This window comes from Anabrus simplex, chromosome 1 (assembly GCF_040414725.1).
Source record: "Anabrus simplex isolate iqAnaSimp1 chromosome 1, ASM4041472v1, whole genome shotgun sequence".
Classification (NCBI taxonomy): domain Eukaryota; kingdom Metazoa; phylum Arthropoda; class Insecta; order Orthoptera; family Tettigoniidae; genus Anabrus; species Anabrus simplex.
The window spans coordinates 509,458,377-509,481,248 of NC_090265.1; the positions used below are offsets into that span (position 1 = coordinate 509,458,377).

The 22,872-nt window shown below is 40.6% G+C and overlaps 1 long non-coding RNA gene across 1 annotated transcript; it reads left to right on the forward strand.

Moving 5' to 3' along the window:
• Positions 1-404: 404 nt before the first annotated feature.
• LOC136857033 (uncharacterized) lies at positions 405-22,154 on the forward strand. The gene is made up of 2 exons (XR_010858500.2): positions 405-525; positions 21,299-22,154. It is a non-coding gene; the product is annotated as an uncharacterized lncRNA (long non-coding RNA).
• The last annotated feature ends 718 nt before the right edge of the window (positions 22,155-22,872 follow it).

Here is a 22,872-nt window from a genome sequence, read left to right on the forward strand (position 1 = left end):
GAGAAGGGAGGAGGAGGGGGCGCGCGTTAGAACACGAACCACAAGGGAACTTTAAAGACAAAGATGAGTGGATCTATTACGTGCCATGAAATCTGGCTGATATCTGCGCCCCAATGCCTACATAAAATGTCAAAATGATCAATTATTCTGCATCTTGTAACACCTTACCGAATCTAGTCTGCATCGTTACAGATACACTAGTACCAATACCATTGAGAAAGTATTTAACAAAGCAACCCGAGACTGAATAAAATGGAGAGATGTTCGATGGCAGTTTGCCACTTAGTTGTCACGTTTCCACGGTCGATGTAGGTTTTCGAAGCTAGCAAGTGATTCATACCCACTATCTAAAGAACCTAGAATAAAAGGCACGCGCGCTCCGACCTGTCGATATCGAGAGGGGTATAAAACTAACAGGCAGAGCTACCACGAGTATGCAGTCTCTGTTTCTACGACATCATGAAGAGGCTCCGGGCTTCGTTCTTGCCTCTACTGATAATCTGCATCTATCGCGTCATCTACCCAGTAAGTATATAGCAATGCAGTGTTCTCCCTAGGACCATTTTAGTGGGGGGCACCGCCCTGCCGTTTTTACAGACAGCCCGACTAACACAACCTAGATACATGTAGTTATGTAATATTAATACATATTTGAATCATTGCGTGCTCCAAATTAAATACTGCAATACTGTTTATTTAAAACATAAATCTGCATTATTGTTAGCATAATTCATCAGTTACATCGGAGTTTAAATGTTTAGCTTAACTATAACGTAGTGTCGTGCGCGAATGGTGTCTGGATTAGCGTGGAATCGCAAGACAGCACTCGATTCCTCATGATGTCACAAAGCCGTATGGCATGCCCTGCTGTTTGATTATGAACGAGCAGTAGAACACTAGAACATCTTATTCGTAATAATAACACTAAAATTGTTTACCTGTCTGCTATTACTGGCAATGTCCTCTGTGGATCAGTGGTAGAGATAGCGGGTTCGAACCCGGGAGAAGTAGTCGGATTTTTGAAGGGCGACTCTCCATGTCGTACGATGTTGGTGTTGGTGTTTACCCGACAAAATTCACTAAAACTCAGCCACGGCCGCTTCCTTCCCACTTCTAGTCCTTCCCTGTCCCATCGTCGCCATAAGACCTATCTGTGTCGGTGCGACGTAAAGCAACTAGCAAAATAAAATAAAAATAAACAAAGAGTAAAACAGAACGTCGAAATAGACGAGCAAGCAGCCAAATGGCATCAAATTAAAATGTTTGCACACGGTAGCTGAGGCCATATTATTATTGTTAACGCCCTGAGGGGAATAAATTGAAATTTTATCTTATTCATTTTTTACGTAGTATTCTCCGTCCGGCTACTCATTCCTGTTACCCGGCTGATGAAAATTTCTTGGGAGAACACTGCAATGTATACTATTCCCGGGCTGTATGGCGCGTATTCACGTCACTCAACATTTAGAAGATTCCAACAAATAATTCCTCATTACCTACTGACGTTTTTCAGACGTACTAATGAGGCGGGGTAAAATTTTGTTTAGAAAGAATCAACACTAGGCTGCCTTCTTCGAACTCTCACAGAGGATATCCTACTATTTAATCCTGCCATTTAAAGCCATCAATGTGTTTTTGATTCATATTCTATCTAACAGAACTCAAATAACACAGTAATGATTAAAATATGCATTACTCTGCCATTTTTGTTATACTCATTAATTTGGATGATATCCGACAAATTTCCTGGCCGGTCTGAGACTTGAGTGCCAAGGAAAGATAACATGATAGATCTAATTTTATGAGACGATGCATAATCATACTAAAATGGAAATTTTCACTCCCAAACCATTTCTGGCTTGAGACAAAAAATGAGATTAGGCCTACTGCACGGAACTATTTTTTCTATTTGCTTTACGTTGCACCGACACAGATAGGTCTTATGGCGACGATGGGACAGGAAAGGCTTAGGAATGGGAAGGAAGCGGCCGTGGCCTTAATTAAGGTACAGACCCAGCATTTTCCTGATATGAAAATGGGAAACCACGGAAAACCATCTTCAGGGCTGCCGACAGTGGGGTTCGAACCCACTATCTCCCGGATGCAAGCTCACAGCTGCGCGCCCCTAACCGCACGGCCAACTCGTCCGGTCTGCACGGAAGGCAAGTAGCAATTTCTGCATAAGTTCAATAATTCGACAGAGACTGTAAACCTCAATTTAACACAATTATGTATATTGCTCATAAGTCCAGTGCTTTGGCTGAATGGTCAGCATACTGCCCTATGGTTTAGGAGAGTCCAAATTCGATTGTCGGCCAGTCAACGGGGGGGGGGGGGAATTTTAATCACGAATGGTTAATTCCTTTATAGGTTGGAGCCTGGGTGTTCGTGTTCGTCTTAATACACATCTTCAAATACACACAATACATCACACGACAAACCACTACAGAAACATGCAATAGTGAATACATCTCACCACATAGGGATGGAGTCAGGAAATACATCTGAACGTAAAACTAGGCTAAATACATTCACAGTGCCAACACCAGGTAATAGTGAAAAGGAAGGAAAAAATTCCCATCTTTAAAATCGTGTGGGGCTGTCCGACTGTACCAGTGATAGTTACTGTGAAGCCCTTAAATAATTCGACAATGGTTTAGAAATTAGAAGAAATGTCGCCTAAATAAAAAAAATAAAAAATGATGCGTTTTTCTATAAATGTTGAGAAGGCCCCAGTCCAATTTCAAACAGAAATTATAAGGCTTCAATAGAACACAATTTTTAAAGATAGGTACTATAATATTCCAGGTGGCCTCCGGCATTTTAGAAGAACTTGGAACAAAAAGCGTATCCACGCATTAACGTGCTCTATGTATCTTTGCGAACACAGGGTATATTTTCAGTCATGAACCTGAATAATAAAAATAGGTCACGTTGGTTTTGGTTTGACGTTGCGCTGGATGCAGGGTTACGAATTCAATCTGCTCAAACAATTTTTCCAATATCAATAAGTTGGTGAAATCAAAGAAATGTCAGGTATAGTCCAAAATGAAGAAAGAGGGCATTTTATTTTGTTATTTTTTAAAAGCTTGTTTTCGTAATACTTAAATCATTTTTATGTCTCACAAAATGTGCATCCACATACCACACTTCCCTCTGTCTCTTTCCTTCGGGGCTCGCTCTAAGTACTGAGAGCTCCGAACTGCCGTAGATCAAGCAAGGGGGTTGTCCACTTAGATTGGCCTGGCCTAAGCGACACAGTCTTAACAATCAAGAACACTAAGAAAAACCCACACACTCGCTTTACATTCCAAAGTACTAACATTTTCAATGCAAAGCAAAACCATCTCTATAAAGGTCATTAAGACACTTAGATGGGGGTGTAAAGTAAATGCATCCACTACCCGGACAACGGCACTATGTAGGATAGAGAAGTAGTTCTACGCCCGGCCATCTTCCCTCCAGGAATTAATCTGGTACTTAATTATGGTGCAGGCTGAGTGAATCTCAGGGCCACGTGCCACTCCAAAAACGTTTGGTCTTCCCGATAGGAAATAAAACTCCCATCATCCGGGTGAACTAAGCACGCCTTTACAGCCTTGGCTAGGCAACCCCAAACATTCTTAATGAACAGACATAATTCACACCACAAGCATTATACAAGTACAGTAGCCCACCCAAAACCGAATTTTAAATTGTAATGTTGGTAACGGTCACAGTCTCCAGAATCAAATTTTGAAAATGGTCTAGTATACTCGGTGGAAATCGCTCATAGAGGTAATTTGTTTACCATAAAATCTGTAGTGAGGTCGTAATCACTCATCTACACGATTGTATATTATTTGATCTCATAACGGCAACTTCGCTTATGGCGAGCCACAAATAAAATACATCTATATTATTAATAAAAATGAGATTCCGTTTGTTTGTTTGTTTGTTTGTTTGTTTATTTACTTGTTTGTTTCAGATAGGTAAATAAAATGTAAAGAGTCTGAGGGATGGGTTTAAAGCAACTGTTGGAGAATGTGAAAACAGGCATGTAAACGTGGTAGGAATGGTAAAGATTCCCTATATTATAACACAGAAATAAAGATACTACGAAGGAGGTGCAGTTTGGAACGAAATAAGTTAGAAATGGTGGTGGAAGTAAGGAGAAATTGAAGTAACTTAGTAGGAATATGAATCTAACGAAGAATTCAACTCAGGATAACATGATAGCAAGCATAACTGGCAGTCATACAAATATTAGTGAAAAATGGAACAGTATGTATAGGTAATTGAAGGCAGAAACAGGTCCAAAAACAATGTTCCAAGAATCATGAATGAACAAGGGGAGTGTATATGCGAAGACTTACAAAAGGCAAAAGAATTAAGTTAACAGTATGTAAAGATTATTGGTTACATGGATAATGTCCAGGTAGAGGAGGGAATAATTTCGTGCGGCTATTTCTAGCCAGGTGCAGCCCTCGTAAGGCACACCCTCAATGAGGGTGGGCGGAATCTGCCATGTATAGGGTACTACGCGTTATTGTAGTGGAGATAGTTCTGTATGTGGTGCGTGAGACAAAAGGGATGCTGAGGACGGTAAAGACTCCCAGTCTCAGAGCCAATGGAATTCACCATTTAAGGTTAAAATTAAAATCTCCGACTCGGTCGGGAATCCGAACCAAAGAGCACTACGCTAACCATTTAGAGAAGGAGCCGAACGGTAGAGGTGGTGTCTACTAACGAAGTATTGAAATTTACCTACGATAACAAAGACATTTACAATAAGATATACAATATGAAAACTAAGCAGCTGGAACTGATAAGATTTCTGGAGATATATACTAAAGGCAATGGGTTGGGATGTAGTACCATATCTGAAGTATTTATATGATTAGGCTACTGTTTGAATGAAGGAGCTATACCAAATGAATGGAGAGTTGATATAGTAGCCCCTGTGTAGACAGGAATTTAAAGCCGAAAATTACGGGTCAGTTGGCTTGATACATGTTGCATGTAGAAAAACATTATTCCTGATTATAATAATAATAATAATAATAATAATAATAATAATAATAATAATAATAATGTTATTTGCTTTACGTCCCACTAACTGCTTTTACGGTCTTCGGAGACGCCGAGGTGCCGGAATTTAGTCCCGCAGAAGTTCTTTTACGTGCCAGTAAATCTACCGACACGAGGCTGTCGTATTTGAGCACCTTCAAATACCACCGGACTGAGCCAGGATCGAACCTGCCAAGTTGGGGTTAGAAGGCCAGCGCCTTAACCGTCTGAGCCACTCAGCCCGGCTATTCCTGATTATATTAGACATATTTGAGAAATTACTAACTGGTTTGATAGAAGGCAGTTCGGGTTTAGGAAAATTTATTCTGCTCAACTTGTATAGCAGATATTTTGGATTCAGGAGATCAAATTGACAGTATCGCGATGAACCTACCTACGGCTTTTGATAGGGTAGATCATGGGAGACTACTGACAAGAACAGTGCACTTGGAGTAGACAGAAGAGTAACTGAATGGGTGGCTATATTTCTAGTAAAATAGAACTCAGAGAATTAGAGCAGGTCTTGTCCTGTAATCATTACGAGGGGAATTCTTCGAGGCAATATTATTGGACCTTTATGTCTTATGTACTGTTTATACATGATACGAGTAAACACTTTTTCAATTTGTTTTATTTCGCATCAACGCAGATAGGTCTTTCAGCGACGATGGGAAAGGGAAGGCTGGTGGTGGTTGTGGTTATTGTTTTAAGTGAAAGTGCAACTAGGCAACCATCCTCAATTAACACTAATCAAGGGGAAAACTGGAAGGTGTCCGGCACTTCGAAAAATGAAGGTACTGACCAAAGAAAGACAAGGGCCACACAGGGCGTGAAAATGATTCCCTGGGCCTCGCTACCTACTGTCGACCAAAATATTATGTGCACTCGAGTTTGGAAGTTGTTTATGAAATAACCAATATGCCCACTGAAAATCCAATAACACCATTTTTCTCGTTTCATTTCACGTTAAGTCTTGTAGGTTTCGAATTTTTAATTCATATTGTAATATTTTTTATCGCAAGTGGAACGCAAAAAAGTGTCCGTTTTTAAACGTGTTTCAACCATCCGTCAAATTTAAGACATCGTTTCTCCAAAACCAATCATCTGATCGAATCCAAATTTTAACATAATATATAATGGTATGTTGTAAATGTATGTATGTTGGGTATTCAGCCCGAAGGCTGGTTTGATCCTCTGCAACACCGCCAATAGCTGTCATAAATAGCCTAGGCGTCGCTGAAGAGGCGTACTAGGGAAATGAGGAGTGAGGTAGTTTCCCGTTGCTTTCCTCACCGAGCCAGCCCTTGCTATGACATATCAGTCTGCCAAGCCCACTGAAATGCATGCAACAACCGACCCTATGAACGATATTTTCACACCATTCATAACAGGGACTGGCTGCATAAGGAATGGTATTACTAGCATCACCCATACCTCAGTCACTTTCATATTGTCAAAGCCAAGGATGAGACCGAGACAGGTCAATGAAAGTAACAAATTTGATATAGCCCATACCAGAAGACATAACGCACTGTAAACACTACATCTTGCCAGCAAAGGCATATGCTGTAAATATAGTTTACAAATTTCGGAGTTTTGTTTTTGCAAGAAAAAAAGTATTTTCTAAGGCAACTTTTTCTCGACTCGGGCTGGTTGAAAAATTGCGTTCTTGGTCGCGTTGTAATTTTTACGTATCCAATAGTTATGCTTTATGACTGAAATACATAAATTATTTCACTTTTTATATCAGTTTGCTTCTGTATTGGATAGGGCGACATAAATGCACAGGCACTATCTGTTTTGTGCTGGTAAGACCCTCCGACGTTGCCGCGATAGTGCCAGACAATGCGCCATGCCACGCCACGCTGGAAGTTGTGTCTACTGATTACAGTTGCATGTATAGTGGCATTTGCTTCGTCGTATGCTTAAAACGTTCCTTCAGTATTTAATAAAGAAGAAGAAGGGTTGGTTGGTGCATACATTTCAGTGGGCTTGGCAGACTGCTATGTAATATCAACTTCTGGCTCGGTGAGGAAAGCAACGGGAATCGACCTCACACTTCATTTCCTAGTATGCCTCTTCAGTGACGCCTAGGATATCTATGACAGCTTTGGCGGAGTTGTGTAGGATTAAACCAGCCTTCGGGCTGAATACCCAACATACATACACAAGAAACCCAGGTATTGGAATAGTTTGCCAAGGGAAATGTTCGATTAATTTCCAAATTCTCTGAAATAATTTAGGAAAAGACTAGGTAAGCAACCGATAGGCAGTCTGTCACTTCGGCGATTCCCTAAATACAGATCAGCGGTGACTGACTGAGAGGTTGCGTGCCAGAAGCGACCGTGCCGGATACGACCACGCTGATATCGTGCCGCATGCAACCAATCTGTCAATCAGTCAGTCAGTCACCGCTGATCTGTATTTAGGGAATCGCCGAAGTGACAGATTGCCTATCGGTTGTTTACCTAGTCTGTTCTTAAATTATTTCAGAGAATTTGGAAATTAATCGAACATTTCCCTTGGTAAACTATTCCAATCACTCAGTTTCTTGTGTATGTATGTTGGGTATTCAGCCCGAAGACTGGTTTGATCCTCCACAGCTCTGCTATCAGCCGTCATAGATATCCTAGGCGTCACTGACGAGGCATACTAGGAAATGAGGACCGAGCTCGACAGCTGCAGTCGCTTAAGTGCGGCCAGTATCCAGTAATCGGGAGATAGTGGGTTCGAGCCCCACTGTCGGCAGCCCTGAAGATGGTTTTCCGTGGTTTCCCATTTTCACACCAGGCAAATGCTGGGGCTGTACATTAATTAAGGCCACGGCCGCTTCCTTCCCATTCCTAGGCCTATCCTATCCCATCGTCGCCATAAGACGTATCTGTGTCGGTGCGACGTAAAACAAATAGCTAAAAAAAAAAAAGGAAATGAGGAGTGAGGTGGTTTCCCGTTGCTTTCCTTACCGAGACAGAAGTCAGTGGCGTATGCTGGTATCAAGACGTGGGCTACCACTAGACTTAGGCTACCCCTTTTCGATAGTTGGTTTAGGGAACATCAAGCCTTAAGCATTTTGAGCTGCATCCAACAGCCAACGGAGCTGCCCGCTGTATTGTCAAGGCTGCTTCACAAGCTACTGCCCTGACCTCTCCTACCGCCAATACTCAACACCTGATCAATCGAATTGGTAGCCTAAGGTTTAGCAAATTGAAGTCCAGCTTTGAGGCTAAATGGATAGAATGCGTGCCTTTGGTCCGCCGGCCCCGGTTCAATTTTCAGAATCAACCCCCTCATACTGTTAATTTCCCTGGCTTGGGAACTGGGTGTTTATGACGTCTTCGCCATTCATTTTATCCTTATTAGGTCACCACCAAGCCTATGCAGATGCCATGCACCATTATTACTGTATTATTATTATTATTATTATTATTATTAACAACATCATCATAATCGTTCAATGACAATGTTGAATTTTACAGCGGTCGTACCCATCGTTCAATGGTTAATTATCTTCCTCGGAAGATCAGTGGTGGTGTCCGACCCATGATCACGGGTTCGATTCCAACCAACAAAAGAGAACACTAAACCTGAAAGATTGCGTTTCATTTTAGCAGATCTACCAATAAAAAGAAAACTATATTACTCCTAAAACAGCAGCCCTGCAGTGTCTTCCTACAAGGATGTAGAAGTAAAAGAGAGTGAAATACCAGCACTCCTTTATCTATATATTTCAGAAGGATGAGGTGAGGAAGTATACGATGAGTAACGCATGGTGATAGCAGTGGCGATCTGACGGACCGAAGCCTAGCACAGCTATCCTCCGCCGGTCCCCGCACCTGTAGGCAGACAGCAGCAAGCCGCGTGAGGCGAGTCGATGAGAAGGGACGAGAGTCTGGGCTGCAATATCAGTCTCCGAAGCCTTGTTCTCAGAAATACGTGCGACGTGTTTTCTCATTGCTTTGAAGGTTTGCAAATTGGACAATGTGTCAGATGCTTACAATATAATGTGCTTTAGATTTCCATCGCTCGCATTTGAGGTGTGGGCTTCACTGATAGCCTTGGTAGCCCTCAGTATACGCCACTGACATAAGTTGCTATTACATAGCAGCCTGCCAAGCCCACTGAAATGCATGCACCAACCGATCCTATGAGCGATATTTTCACATCATTCATAACAGGGACTGGCTGCATAAGGAATGGCATTACTAGCATCGCTCATACCTCTGTCACTTTCGTATTGTCGAGGCCAAGAATGAGACTGAGACAGGTCAGTGAAAGTAACAAATTAATTCTAGCCCGTACCAGTGGATATAGTGCACTGTAAACACTACATCTCGCCAGCAAATGCATACTCAGTTTCTTATAAACGAATATTTGCCCCAATTTGTCCTCTTGGATTCAACTTCATCTTCATATTGTGATCTTTCCTACTTTTAAAAGCACACTCAAACGTATTCGTCCACCAATGCCATTCCAGGCCATCTGTCCACCGACAGCTCGGAACATAACGTTTATTCGAGCAACTCGTCTCCTTTCTCCCAATTCTTAGCGTAACGGTGCAAGCATGAGACCTGAACATTACGGCATTGTAATTATCTCTCCAAGATCTACTCTGTTAATTTGGTGCATCAGTTATCTTCCATGCTGTATACACTGGAATGTGGTTTGATTTTGTAACACGATCTCACGAAACTTCAAAGTATCTTAATAAATGCTACCACTTCTTATGATTACATTGAACGTTTCCAAATTTTATTTTTGAGCGTACGACTTTTAGTGCCGGAAGGTCCGAGGACATGTTCGGCTCGTCAGATTTGTACCTTCTTTTCCCGGTACATCCCATGGGAGTGGGCTATATGTACTACTGTGTGAGGGTGTTGTCTGTGGGTGTACGGGGTAGGAATAGAAGGAAGAGGTGGCCATACGAAAGGCACCATCCCGGCGTTTGGCTGGAAATGAAAATTTTCGAGGATGGTGGACGGGGGATTCGAACGTAGCCGTCTCCCGAAATAGCTCTAACAGGCAGTGCCGTAACGCACCGACATAACTTGTTTGGTAACTTCTCCCACACTTGGAAACGCATCTCTATATATGGGCATATTATAAGATAAAGCGTAAACGCATCATCATATTTCGTCTTCTAAAAAAACTACCAGTTTCCCAAAGTAAATTTTTCAAAAGCAACTTAGGAAGATGCTGCTCTGTCATTTCTGTTTCTCGAAAATCCCGGAACTGAACTTAATCATCCCTAAGAACTGTGTTTATAGATAAGGTAACTGTAAAACAAATATAATTACCGGGCTGAATGGCTCAGGCGGTTGAAGCGCTGGCCTTCTGACCCCAACTCGGCAGGTTTGATTCTGGCTCAGTCCGGTGGCATTTGAAAGTGCTCAAATACGCCAGCCTCGTGTCAGTAGATTTACTGGCATGTAAAGTAACTCATGCGGGTCTAAATTCCAGCATCTCGGCGTCTCCGAAAACCGTAAAATTAGTTAGTGGGACGTAAAGCCAAATTATTATTATTTACAAACACAATCTTCGTTAAAATATAGCTGAACTTATGTCATTGTAGTATTCAGAATAGAATTACCTGATTGTAAAGTTCCCCCCCGCATTCTTAGGGTTTTGGTCTTAAATATATCTTGCATTATTTATGACCCATCTATGTTTTCTCCTGGGGAGGAATATCTCTATTAATGGCATTCTAAACTATACATTACAGTGATTTAGTTTTGAACGACGAGTTCTTTAGTTGGTTTTAGATATTACCTTTGTGTGTCATATAATGTATGCATGTTTTATTTGAACTTCCGTCACGGAAATGTACTCATTAATTAAACCTATCACGCATTCGTTGGGATTGTTCTCCGTAAAGATTTATATCGGCTGTATTTACCGACGACTCCGGTTTCATGGTTGAATGATTAGCGTGCTGGCCTTTAGTCACAGGGTTTCGATTCCCGGCAGGTTCGAGAATGTTAACCATCATGGGTTAATTCCGCTGGCAGAGGGGCTGGGATTATGTGTCGTCTCCATCATCTTATCCTCATCACGACGCGCAGGTCGGCTACAGCGTCAAATCAGAATACATGCATCTGGCGAGCCAAACATGTCCTCGGACACTCCGGCACGAAATGTCATACGCCATTTTTTTATTTATTTTTTTATTTTTTTAATTTTTTTTACCGACGACTAATTCAGTGCACATAATTAAATGTTGTGCGCGGTTTTTGGTTATAGTAGGTTCGCTATTTGAACAGAACAAAGAAAAAATGTCATTCCCCACCTGGGAAGCAGTGCTATAAATGTTTTGCCTAATTTGTAACCTTTTCTTGTTCTGGTTTAGCTTTCCTTATCTTGGATGATGACATTGCTTGTTAAATTAAAACTAGGTTGTCAACGCCGGTCGCTAGTGGCACGGGTCGCAAGCGGCACGGTCGCATCAGACATATCTTACGACAGGCAAGGGGAGATAGGGAAGGGAAAGAAGAGGGAAGGAAGCGACCGTGGCCTAATTAAGGTACAGCCCCAGAACTTTCCTGGTGTGAAAATGGAACCGACGGAAATACATCTTCAGGACTGCCGACAGTGGGGTTCGAAACCACTATCTCCCGAATGCAAGTTGATAGGTACATGGCCCAAAACGCGCAACCACTTGCTCGGTTACGACTAAAGAACTGGAATCAGAGATACGGCCTTTTGCGGATGATGTTACACGATACAAAGGTAATACATATTATTAAGCTCTTTAGGCTTTTTAAATCGTGAAATTACCAGCGTTTCGCCCCAGTGTAGCAGTGGGCTCATCAGTTGGATTGCTACACCTTTCCAAGACGTGGCGCTAATACACCGTTTGAGACACCACTGCAAGCCTCTATGTAGGACAATGCAGTGACGGTGCACTAGGGGAAGCATATGCCTCCACTTGTATAAATGCCTGCCTGTGGCCTTTATATTTAAAAAATAAGGTTCATAGTAGGAAACCTTATTTTTTAATATATAAGATTGTGAGCGACTGCAAAAAGACCTCGACAATGGTGTGAGATGAACAACAGGCAATGGTAAGATGATAAACGGGATGAAAGTCAGGTTATGATTGTCACAAATAGGAAAAGTCAGTTGTCAGTTTAACTCGTAAGTTTAACTTGATGGGGTGAAAGTTTCTCATGTGGATTATTGTAAATATCTAGGTGTTAATATAAGCAAAGACCTCCATTGGGGTAATCACATAAACGGGATTGTAAACAAAGATTACAGATCTCTTCATATGGTTATAAGAAGGGTATTTAGGGGTAGTAGTAAGAATGTAAATGAGTGGACACATTAGTCTCCGGTAAGGCCACAATGAGACTATGGTTCCAGCGTATGAGACCCTAACCAGGATTAGTTGATTCGAGAACTGAGTGAGGGAAAAATACAGCTCGATTTGCTCTGGGTGATTTCAGACAAAAGAGTAGGGTTACCTAAATCTTGCTAAGTTCGGTTTGGGAAGACTTGGGAGAAAGACGAGCTGCTCGACTAAGCGTTATTTTCCGAGCTGTCAGTGAAGAGATGGCGTGGAATGATATTAGTAGGCGAGTAAGTTTGAATGGTGTATTTAAAGGTAGGAAAGAACATAATATGAAGATAACGTTAGAATTCAAGAGTATAAATTGGAGCAAATACTCGTTTTGAGGAAAGTTAGGGATTGGAGTAATTTATCGAGGGAGGTGTTCGATAAATTTCCAAATTCTTTGAAATCATTTAAGAAAAGACTAGGTAAACAACAGATAAGGAATTTGACACCTGGGCGACTGCCCTAAATGCAGATGAGTGACGACTGAAGATTGAAGAACTACTGGACCGATTGAGCAGAAAATTTGTAAGGATATAGCTTGAAATCCCGAGTCCCACATGGGATACTTTTGATTTTGATATGTTTCACCGTATCGAACAAGTGGGGAATTCACGGAGGTATATCCCAAATTTGGGCAATGTTTGCTTTACATCAACTAAAACAACGGGTAAACTGTTGGCGCTATCGAAAAATGAAGTGCACTATGTGGCCTTGAAATTGCATATTCTACAAGAAACGTCACATGCATTTTCTTCGTAACTACCGGTTTTCGAGCATTTTTAGCTGTGGTCACCTTCACTAATGAACAGGTTACTAATTTTGCGAAGTAGGGGTCACGTGAAGCTACTACGTTTGTCTCATTTGTGTAAAACGTCGTTATCCGTTTGTTAAGCCAGCTGAGGAATGGGTGCGCCATTCTGCGGATAGCGTTTAGAGGCTACAGTTTTACTGAGTGTGCTATGCGTGCTTATTCATATTTCAGAATTGTTGTGGGCTGTAGTTTACTGTGTCGCGCCGATACAGATAGGTCTTATGACGACGATGGGATAGGAAAGACCTGAAGTGGGAAGCGGCCGTGGCCTTAATTAAGGTACAGTCCCAGCACTTGCCTGGTGTGAAAATGGGAACCCACTGGAAACCATCTTCAGGACTGCCGACAGTGGGGTTCGAACCCACTATCTCCCGGATGCAAGCTTACAGCTGCGCGCCCTAAACCGCACGGCCAACTCGCCCGATTCGCAAAATGATGGATGGTAATTCATATGCAAAGTATAGCCAAAATGGCTGTAATTTCATCGTGCTTTATCTCGAAATAAATTTCTGAACATCGCTACTCCACAATTAATTACTTCTCGTTTATATTAAAAGCAAAGAAAGCATTGCTCGAAAGGAAGGACGGATATTATATTAGTTATTCAAAGAACTTGCTCAGGTTAATAATAATAATAATAATAATAATAATAATAATAATAATAATAATAATAATAATAATAATAATAATAATAAAGGGAGGAAAATTCATACTTCGTCCACAGCTGAGGTCACGACCGTCGGCGGTTCGTCGAGGGACGCGTTCACCTTGTATTTTTCCTGCGCAACTTGATCAATAACTGCCTGCAAAAAGTATTACTTTCATTTCGTAATGAGTGCTATTCAGCGTAATAGGAGTTGTTAAAGTTGTGGCCATCTGTGGTCACACATTCTTGACGTATTTTAATGAAATGTGCACTTACTCGTAACGGCTAAGTCCTCATACGTATTCCAATTTCTGTCATCTAAGTTCCCCTATAGTTTGCAGGCTAGTATTTTTCAGGTTCCCCACGGAAGACTACACATATTAAGCTTGGGGAAAAGTACACGATATAGCCATGTACTAATGTCCTGTTATCAAAAATATCCCTTATTTATTCCAAAAAATTTCGAGGAGTGTACGCTGTTGCTGAGTCTTGTTGGAATATTCACTATAAGACAACTGTCCAAAATGTATTCTGAGGTACCTTTTTGAATCGGCAGTATCTTCTATAACTATGGGCTTCTTCCTGCAGTTGCAGCATAAAATACCCCAGTTTTTATATTTTGCAGTGGAACCTCGTGTATTCATTAGGTCCAATTATATCCGGCTGTTCGGGTACCCGTATTACCCGCGAACCCGTTTACTCACAAGCTGATTCTCGCATTATCCGGATATTCGTTCGTTACAATGTTGCGATCTATAATCTTATGATGATGAGAAAGATGAATGAAGACCAGTTATTCTGAAATTTTCACACAGTACTAACTCGAAAATACCCGGCCCCGCGGTGTAGGGGTAGCGTTCCTGCCTCTTACCCGGAGGCTCCGAATTAGATTCCCGGCCAGGTCAGGGATTTTTACCTGGATCTGAGGGCTGGTTCAAGGTCCACTCAGCTTACGTGATTACAATTGAGGAGCTATCTGACGGTGAGATGGCGGCCCCAGTCAAGAAAGCCAAGAATAACGACCGAGAGGATTCGTCGTGCTAACCATACGACACCTCATGAGCAGCGGTCACTAGGTAGACCAAGGCCCGTCGGGGCTGTTGTGTCATGGGGTTTGGTTTGTACTAACTAGAAAATAAAATAGTTAAGTCAGTAATCTAAATTAAAATGCATCTTACGTAATAACTGTGATATATATGGCATGTGAATACCGATGTAAAATAGTACACTCATAATTTTTTTTTTATATCCTTCAATTTGAAAGGGAGGGAAAATGTGACCCTCAATTTAAGTTGTTAGAAAAGTTCGTTTTCTCCGTAAAAAAAGAAAAAGTACATTAACGTTCTCTGGCACAGAGAGCTACGTTTGGCAAGGTAAAGTTGGCGAAGCAAAGAAGCAATTGCTCAGGGAAGGGGGACTGAATCAAATGAATCGCCCAGAATACACGCAAGCACCGATACAGGGCGAGTCCCGCAAAGAGGATTGCCGTCCTGCCTGCATGCAGCGTATCAGTCAGTAAACAAGAGCGCGGTCGTTGTTACACCGTTACCGTACGCCAGCAATAACTCGTCAACCACGATTAATAATAATCAGACTGAAGAACAGAAAAGCAATGCAACTTACCCCATTGCAGTAAGCGGTGAAAATGATGTCCCTCAGCTTGTAGGCAAGAGTTGCAGCGCGTAATGATATTCCAGTCTACTCTCTGCAATTTAGCCTCACGAACCTTCAAAATTTCGGTGCGAATTGCATTTTAAAATCTACAGTACACGAAAATACGCAGTTCAACACTTCAGAAGCCATGAAACGTACTAAATCAATTAATTACTTGTGTATAAGAAGCAATTACGCTGTACGCAAGCTTATCGCAGACTAGATGAGACCTTGACGTCCTAAATCGATCAATTACTGCTGTATAAGAATCAATCATGCTGTACGGAAGCTTATCGCAGACTAGATGAGACCTTGACAGCAATGGGCGAGCTATGCAAGATACTCAGTCACCATCCACTCGCCAAGACATGGCATAGAGAATACCCGGCAACTCGACTGAGGCACGCACTGAACTATGTGTAACGGGTGCCCGGATTTTTTTCGCTTCGGAATCACCGTAACGGATATCCGGGTCGGAACAGAGAAAATTCCCTGTTCCTGTGCATATCATTTTGTGAATTAACATAACCATGTAAGCCAAACGATGTTTCGTCTAAGAATTAGTAAACCGACAATATCAGTAAAAATACTCCGCAAAATCCAGTTACCGAAGTTCACCAACTTGCAATGTACGTGGTTGTAATTCTTGGACTAGGATGACTTCGTGAAATTTCATTTTCACATTATTGTTGTTTTATGGGCTGAGAATTATGAGACACCCATATTCTGAGCACCACGAAGCAGAAATGTCCTTGGAGAACATTCCAACGTCCCTAATTTGGTCGAGTTTTTCCTCGGTCAGAATACGATGTTTTGGCGTAGGAATTCCTGACGTTCCTTAATCTAAGGGTAAGTCTTCGTACCGTACTCCTATGTGAAACTGGTTCGCGATTGAATTTCTTTACATAAACATGTTATCAGGTGTCAGACACAAATTGATGTTCTAGTATAAACATATCGATATATTACACTAAAAGTTTACTTCACTTACTGTACTTAATAATACTGGGACACAAATTGTCTGTAACTAGAGCTAGGAATTTTCGGTGCAAAATTTTGATGAAAAAGATGCAAAAAAGGTGCTTTAATTTAGTCGAAAAAGGTGCAAAAGAAGGTACAAATTTTAAATGTAAATAATAATACAAAAATCATCAACATTAATTTCACATCATATATAAGAACTAGAGCCCGGATTATATGTAATTACATATTCTGTTCCCATATATGTTGCTACAAGAAAACCTCAAATGTCAGCGAATCACACTAAAAGGACCATTATTCTAGGAGTTTAAAGTTACATATTTTTACATATTTCGGTGCATAATAAGTAATTTGAAAAATATTACATAATATGTAAAATATTATTTTAAATATTCTGAAGGATATAGCGCATTTGAAAGAAAACAATTACTTTTTCACTAATTTTACATAGACTTAAGATTTTTAATTAAACATTTGAAAATAGTTTAAAAAGCCTGTGCGCCTCTAACATCTAAACATAATTTAAAGTGAGGTATTCAGTCAAAGAATCGTATCCCTTAGCTGTGTTGACGGTGCAAGTTTTGAGTGTCTTGAGCTGTGTCTACAATCTTCCCTTGCACAAATTTTGTCACATTGTTCCCCTCTCAGATTTAGTGACTCTTCTGTTATTCTTCAGTTATATTCCATGCTTCACTTCCATAAAGGGCTACACTCCATACAAAAGTCTTCAGAAACATTTTTCTAATAAGCGTATCTGTATTTCATGAGATGAGATTTCTTCTCTCAAAATAAGGACCCTCCTTGCTTGGGCAAGTCTACGATGAAATATTTCTTTGCCGGGGAATTTGAAATACGTGCCAGTGACTTCATGTGAAGTTGAAAGGTCTTTTACTACATATAGAAGACATTCGATGACCGCAGAAAATTTGAAAAAGTATTTAGTTAATAATTGAGCCTCCAAATGAAAATTACAGTTTGAATAACATCTGCAATTTTAACTTTTTTCGGTTTTGTTTCCTTTTCTGTGTACAAGAACACATCAAATAAAGCTTAGATATTCAGTTACGTATGTTTTATTTATTACACATTTAACTACATATTTGGTCAATTTTAGCTACATATTTATGTACATATTTCTCATTTGTATATTACATATAATCCGGGCTCTGATAAGAACACACAATTCACTCACGTTATCATGTATTACAAATATGCCTAAAACAAGTTGCAGAACACAATGTTATTAAAATCACACGTCCAAAAACCTACCAAAAGAGATAACATCCAACATACCAATGTTATTTTCAGTGAGGTTGCACCTCCGGTCACTAAGTGAATAGACTACTTATACATAGAAACGGAATGTTCAACGTCAACAGACACAAGCGGTGCGTGCATATTTCGTTTGCAGTCGATATTAAATGCCTGTTTGTTGCAACATCCTTAATATCAGCTTTTTTGCTAAGCTCTGTTCTAGTGCCTGCTTTGCAATACCCTCCAGTGCTTCCATCACACTTCAACAGCCCATTTAAGAAATTTAATATAGCCTTAAAATGGTTGCAAATAAACACTACAGCCTTTACTCAAGTACTCCATCCAGTAAGAACTGGGGAAGTTGGAAGAGGATGTCCTGTATTTTCATCATACATTTGTTTCCTAGTAGGAGCCTTTTTATTAGTACCTCTTTATGCAAGACAGAAATGTATTTGCATTTGAATATTCATCTTTTAGTGCTTCACAAGCTCGATGCAATGCATGTGGAATGCAGGTCCCGTGCTTTACATTACAGTACATAGGTTTCAGGTTGGTAAACGCCGATAGCTTGTAAAATACGCAGCACTTGTGCCTGTTGACGTTGACCAAGCTTTACAGACGAAACGTTCGGTTTTTATTAATTTCTTTAGAAATGAAATGCGGAAAAAGGAGCCAAAAACATACTTAACAAGTGGGAGAAAAAATTCTGACATAAAGAAAAGGTGCAGAAAGGTGCTTGCACTGAGAAAAGGTGCAAGCAAGTGCAAATAAAACAGTTTTCCTGCTAGGAAACTTTTTTTTTGCAAGTTGCTTTACGTCGCACCGACACAGATAGGTCTTGGTCCGACTCGCTGGCTGAATGGTCAGCGTGCTGGCCTTCGGGTCAGAGGGTCCCGGGTTCGATTCCCGGCCGGGTCGGGGATTTTAGCCTTCATTGGTTATTTCCAGTGGCTCGGGGACTGGGTGTTTGTGCTGTCCCCAACATTCCTGCAACTCACACACCACACATAACACTGTCCTCCACCACATTAACACGCAGTTACTTACACATGGCAGATGCCGCCCACCCTCACCGGAGGGTCTGCCTTACAAGGGCTGCACTCGGCTAGAAATAGCCACACGAAATTATTATAGATAGGTCTTATGGCGACGATCGGAGAGGAAAGGGCTAGGAGTGAGAAGGAAGCGTCCGTGGCCTTAATTAACGCACAGCCCCAGCATTTGCTTGGTGTGAAAATGGGAAACCATGGAAAACCATCTTCAGGGCTGCCGACAGTGGGATTCGAACATACTATCTCCCGAATACTGGATACTAGCCGCACTTAAGCGACTGCAGCTGTCGAGCTCGATGCTAGGAAACGAATGTATGATCAAATTACAGGGCATCCTTTTCCTACTTCCCCAATTTTTACTAGCCAATTTGAGCATTTTAACAGCGAAAAAGAATTAAGGTGCAGCACGAAAAATTCCTAGTTCCAGTCTATATATCTAAAATAAGAGTTTTGTCTGTACATTGCTCAGAGTTTAAAAAGGATGGTATTTCTGTTATCAGTCGTGTCCACAGTAACAAGGAAATGCACTTTTTAATTTTCCGTAATTTCTGTCTGTCTGTATGTACCTACGTATCTACACGCATCACGAGAAAACGGCTGAAGAGAATTTAATGAAAATCTGTATACAAGTCGCTACAATCTACGCTATAAATTTTATTTACGCTGAGTAAAATGGTAGTTTAGGGGAAGGCCTACAATTTAATTCTCAAATAATTATGTTATTTGTGGTCGTATCGATAAATACTACTACACAACTAAAGTTATATAGTATTAAATTTCCGATCATTCATGTCTTATACATTGTTACCGTACCGGCTATGATCACAGAGACATTCATAAATTTGGATTTTTCTTACTAAGTCCATATCAGCTCCGAGTCTCGAGAAAATGGGTAAATTGAATTTAATGGAAATCGGTATGTAAAGTCAGAGAATAAGGAACTACAGTCTACGCTATAAATAATTTTATAAGACGCCCTAATATCACCGAGTCGGAAAAAAACTAAATGTTAAGGCCTACAATATAGACAGCTGATAAAGTTGATCAACAATTAATCAACATTACATTGACCATTGTTTGTTGTGATGTCCTTTGTGTGTTCTGTTGCGACTCATCTCCGACAGACAGGGTTATTGCTGCGTACCAAGTATTTTTTTTAAGTTTGCTTTACCGCGCACCGAAACAGATAGGTCTTATTGTGACGATTGGATAGGAAAGGGCTACCAGTGTGAAGGAAGCGGCCTTGGCCTTACCTAAGGTACAGCCCCAGCATTGCCTGGTGTGAAAATGGGAAACCAAGGAATACCATCTTCAGGGCTGCCGATAGTGGGGTTCGAGTCAGCTATCTCCCGGATGCAAGCTCACAGCTGCGCGCCCCTAACCACACGGCCAACTCGCCCGCTTGTACCGAGTGTAACAGCCTGCCTGAATATTGACGGGAAGTAGCTGGGGAGTTAGATAACTTTCTTCTTTAGCATTCCAATCCTCTGGTTCATAAATTTTATGATACTACTGGTACGTAACACACTGGTTCATCATAGCATTCGAGCTATTCAATTCCTTTTCTGAGGCACTGATTGGAATGAACAGTGCGCATATTTAACGGAATAGACCCTAATGGCAGAGGAGTGTTCACACGACTGTCTGCGGCCTGGTTATTCCAGTTCTGGAACTTTGGACTGTTAGATCGGCACCGTAGTTTTGTTCGTTAAAAGTGAGAAAATGTGCGGTTTTCCATTTGATCGAGTCTTTTATATGATAACATTGCTTTCAATCGCTATATTCCTACTGACGTTTTTGTAATGACCTATGTTACAAACTTCAGTTAGGAAAACCACAAAGTCAGTCTTTCTAAGAATCCCGTAGCGAAGCACGGGTGCATCAGCTAGTAATAACATAAAATAATGTGTGTAATAACACAAAGATTGGAATTATACTGATCTCTTCACAGTTAACTGCGGACTGAGTTAAATGAACAGAATGAACACACACAGAGAAATTGCATTTGCTCCTGTATCAATAAAGTGTAACTTCCTGCCAACGTTCAGCCATCAGAATGGGAACTACTTCTTACGAAAAACAAGTGGCGTGGCGTTGGCCCAGTGCAAGCTGAGCTCACATGAGGACGAAAGCCAAAATGTTGCTACTTCTTCTTCTTCTTCTTCTTCTTCTTCTTCTTCTTGAACGTCCATACTAATGCTAGTGGCCTTAACAGACGTAGGGGTGTCGGGGTTATGTTACGCAGGAATGTTTTAATTTGACAGAAGCCAACAATAAGGAACTGTCACATTTAACACCCATAAATGCCACCAACCTTAGCCGGGATCGAACCTGCTATCTTGGGACTAGAAGAGAAGGCAAATATTTGCACATTAATTGTGAAGATGATAAAGATTAATATCCATTCACATATCAATTATGTTTGAAGATAGAATCCTCGGAGCTGTAATTATGCTTTTTGTTGTTGTAATACTCCATCAACTAGATGTAACTTACACATCATTGCGTTATTTCCACAGAACGTTCCTGGACTGGATTTCAGCAAGCATGCAGACAGCGGATTGTGGAACCTATTGACTGGCCAGTTACAAATTTGTACAGAGGATGAATTCAGTCCCAACAAGAATGGGATCCTTGAAACATTATCGAAGGAACCAGTAACTGTCCGAAGACTCTTACATTCACCAGTTCCATGCCTTAAGCCCTGTTGTGCTCCATGTGGTCTACTTCCTCTACCTATCGTCTTACATCCTGCACCTCTTATTTTACCCATCCCGCATGCCCCTGCACTCCCCGCACCTGTTATTCCAGACATTCACTTAAGTCTCAAACTTCCTGCGCTACCTGCACTACCTCATCATGCACCACCTCCTCCTGCACCTTATAAGCATTATTGATAGTTCTTTACTAACTGAAACTTCTGTGTATATTCTTGTTGACAGCTACATACTGGTTTTAAATATTATTATCAGAGAGAAAAAGAGCCATCTATCGTAAATCACAATCCTATCCACAGTGAGTCTTCCTACTAGGTAAGTAACAAACAAGTGAAGTATGGCGTCAGAAAAATGTCAACACTATAATTAAAATATCGAGCAAAACTGTTTCTCAGTTTTATCACATTTGTTTCATATATGTAAACTGTACACCGTAAGCTCCATCAAAAGTTGAAGAAAGATCTTCAAAACTGGAACTTGTAAATACAGTATGTACTCTGTACAAGAAATATTTTTCGGTCACAGAATATTTTGGCTCGTAAGTTACAAGAATCTGTCTGCTACTGAAAAAATGAGTTGTTCACGTCTTATTACGAATAAGGGTTCGACTTCAATGCTGTTTTTATGAAGAAAATAAAATTTCAGATCAATTTCAAAAGAGTTCCATTATATGTGACAACATTACACAATACTATACCTTTTAAAATTCAACAAATAAGAGGCCAAAAAAAAAAAAGTAGAGAACTATCTGGTATAGGTAACTTGCATCCAGAAATGCATTTATAATAACGACGACTTAATAAATGCGTATTACAGAAGAGGCTGAAATGATTTCCTTACGATATTAAACAGAGGACAAACTGAGGCAACATACAATGCTAAATTGATAATTTGGTACTACTACGTTAAGAATATTACGCAGTTACTTAAATGATTTGCAAAGTAATGGTCAAATATTCTGTAACGTTTTAGTACACTGCATCAATAGACAGTGATAAACTACCTTAATACGGGAAGAAAATACTGAACTAGTTATCCCACTGATTACATACATCAGTTCAATTGCTAAACAATTACCTATACTGTTGAGACTGTTCGTTCTCCACTACTTTACTACAACTATGTACAATCGAGATCAAGGATTCATTCGAAAAGGGATCGATGGCCTAGGTTTTGACGCCAATAGTGATCATTAAAATCATTATCGAATGACGTCGTCAGAGGACTGAATAAATAGAAAATGTCTACATATATGAACTAACATTCAAATGATGACGTCAGAGGACTGAATAAATACAAAATGTCTGCATATATGAACTAACATTTCTCCAAATTGTCAAATAAAATATACTTCAATATTATAGCATATTTCATAG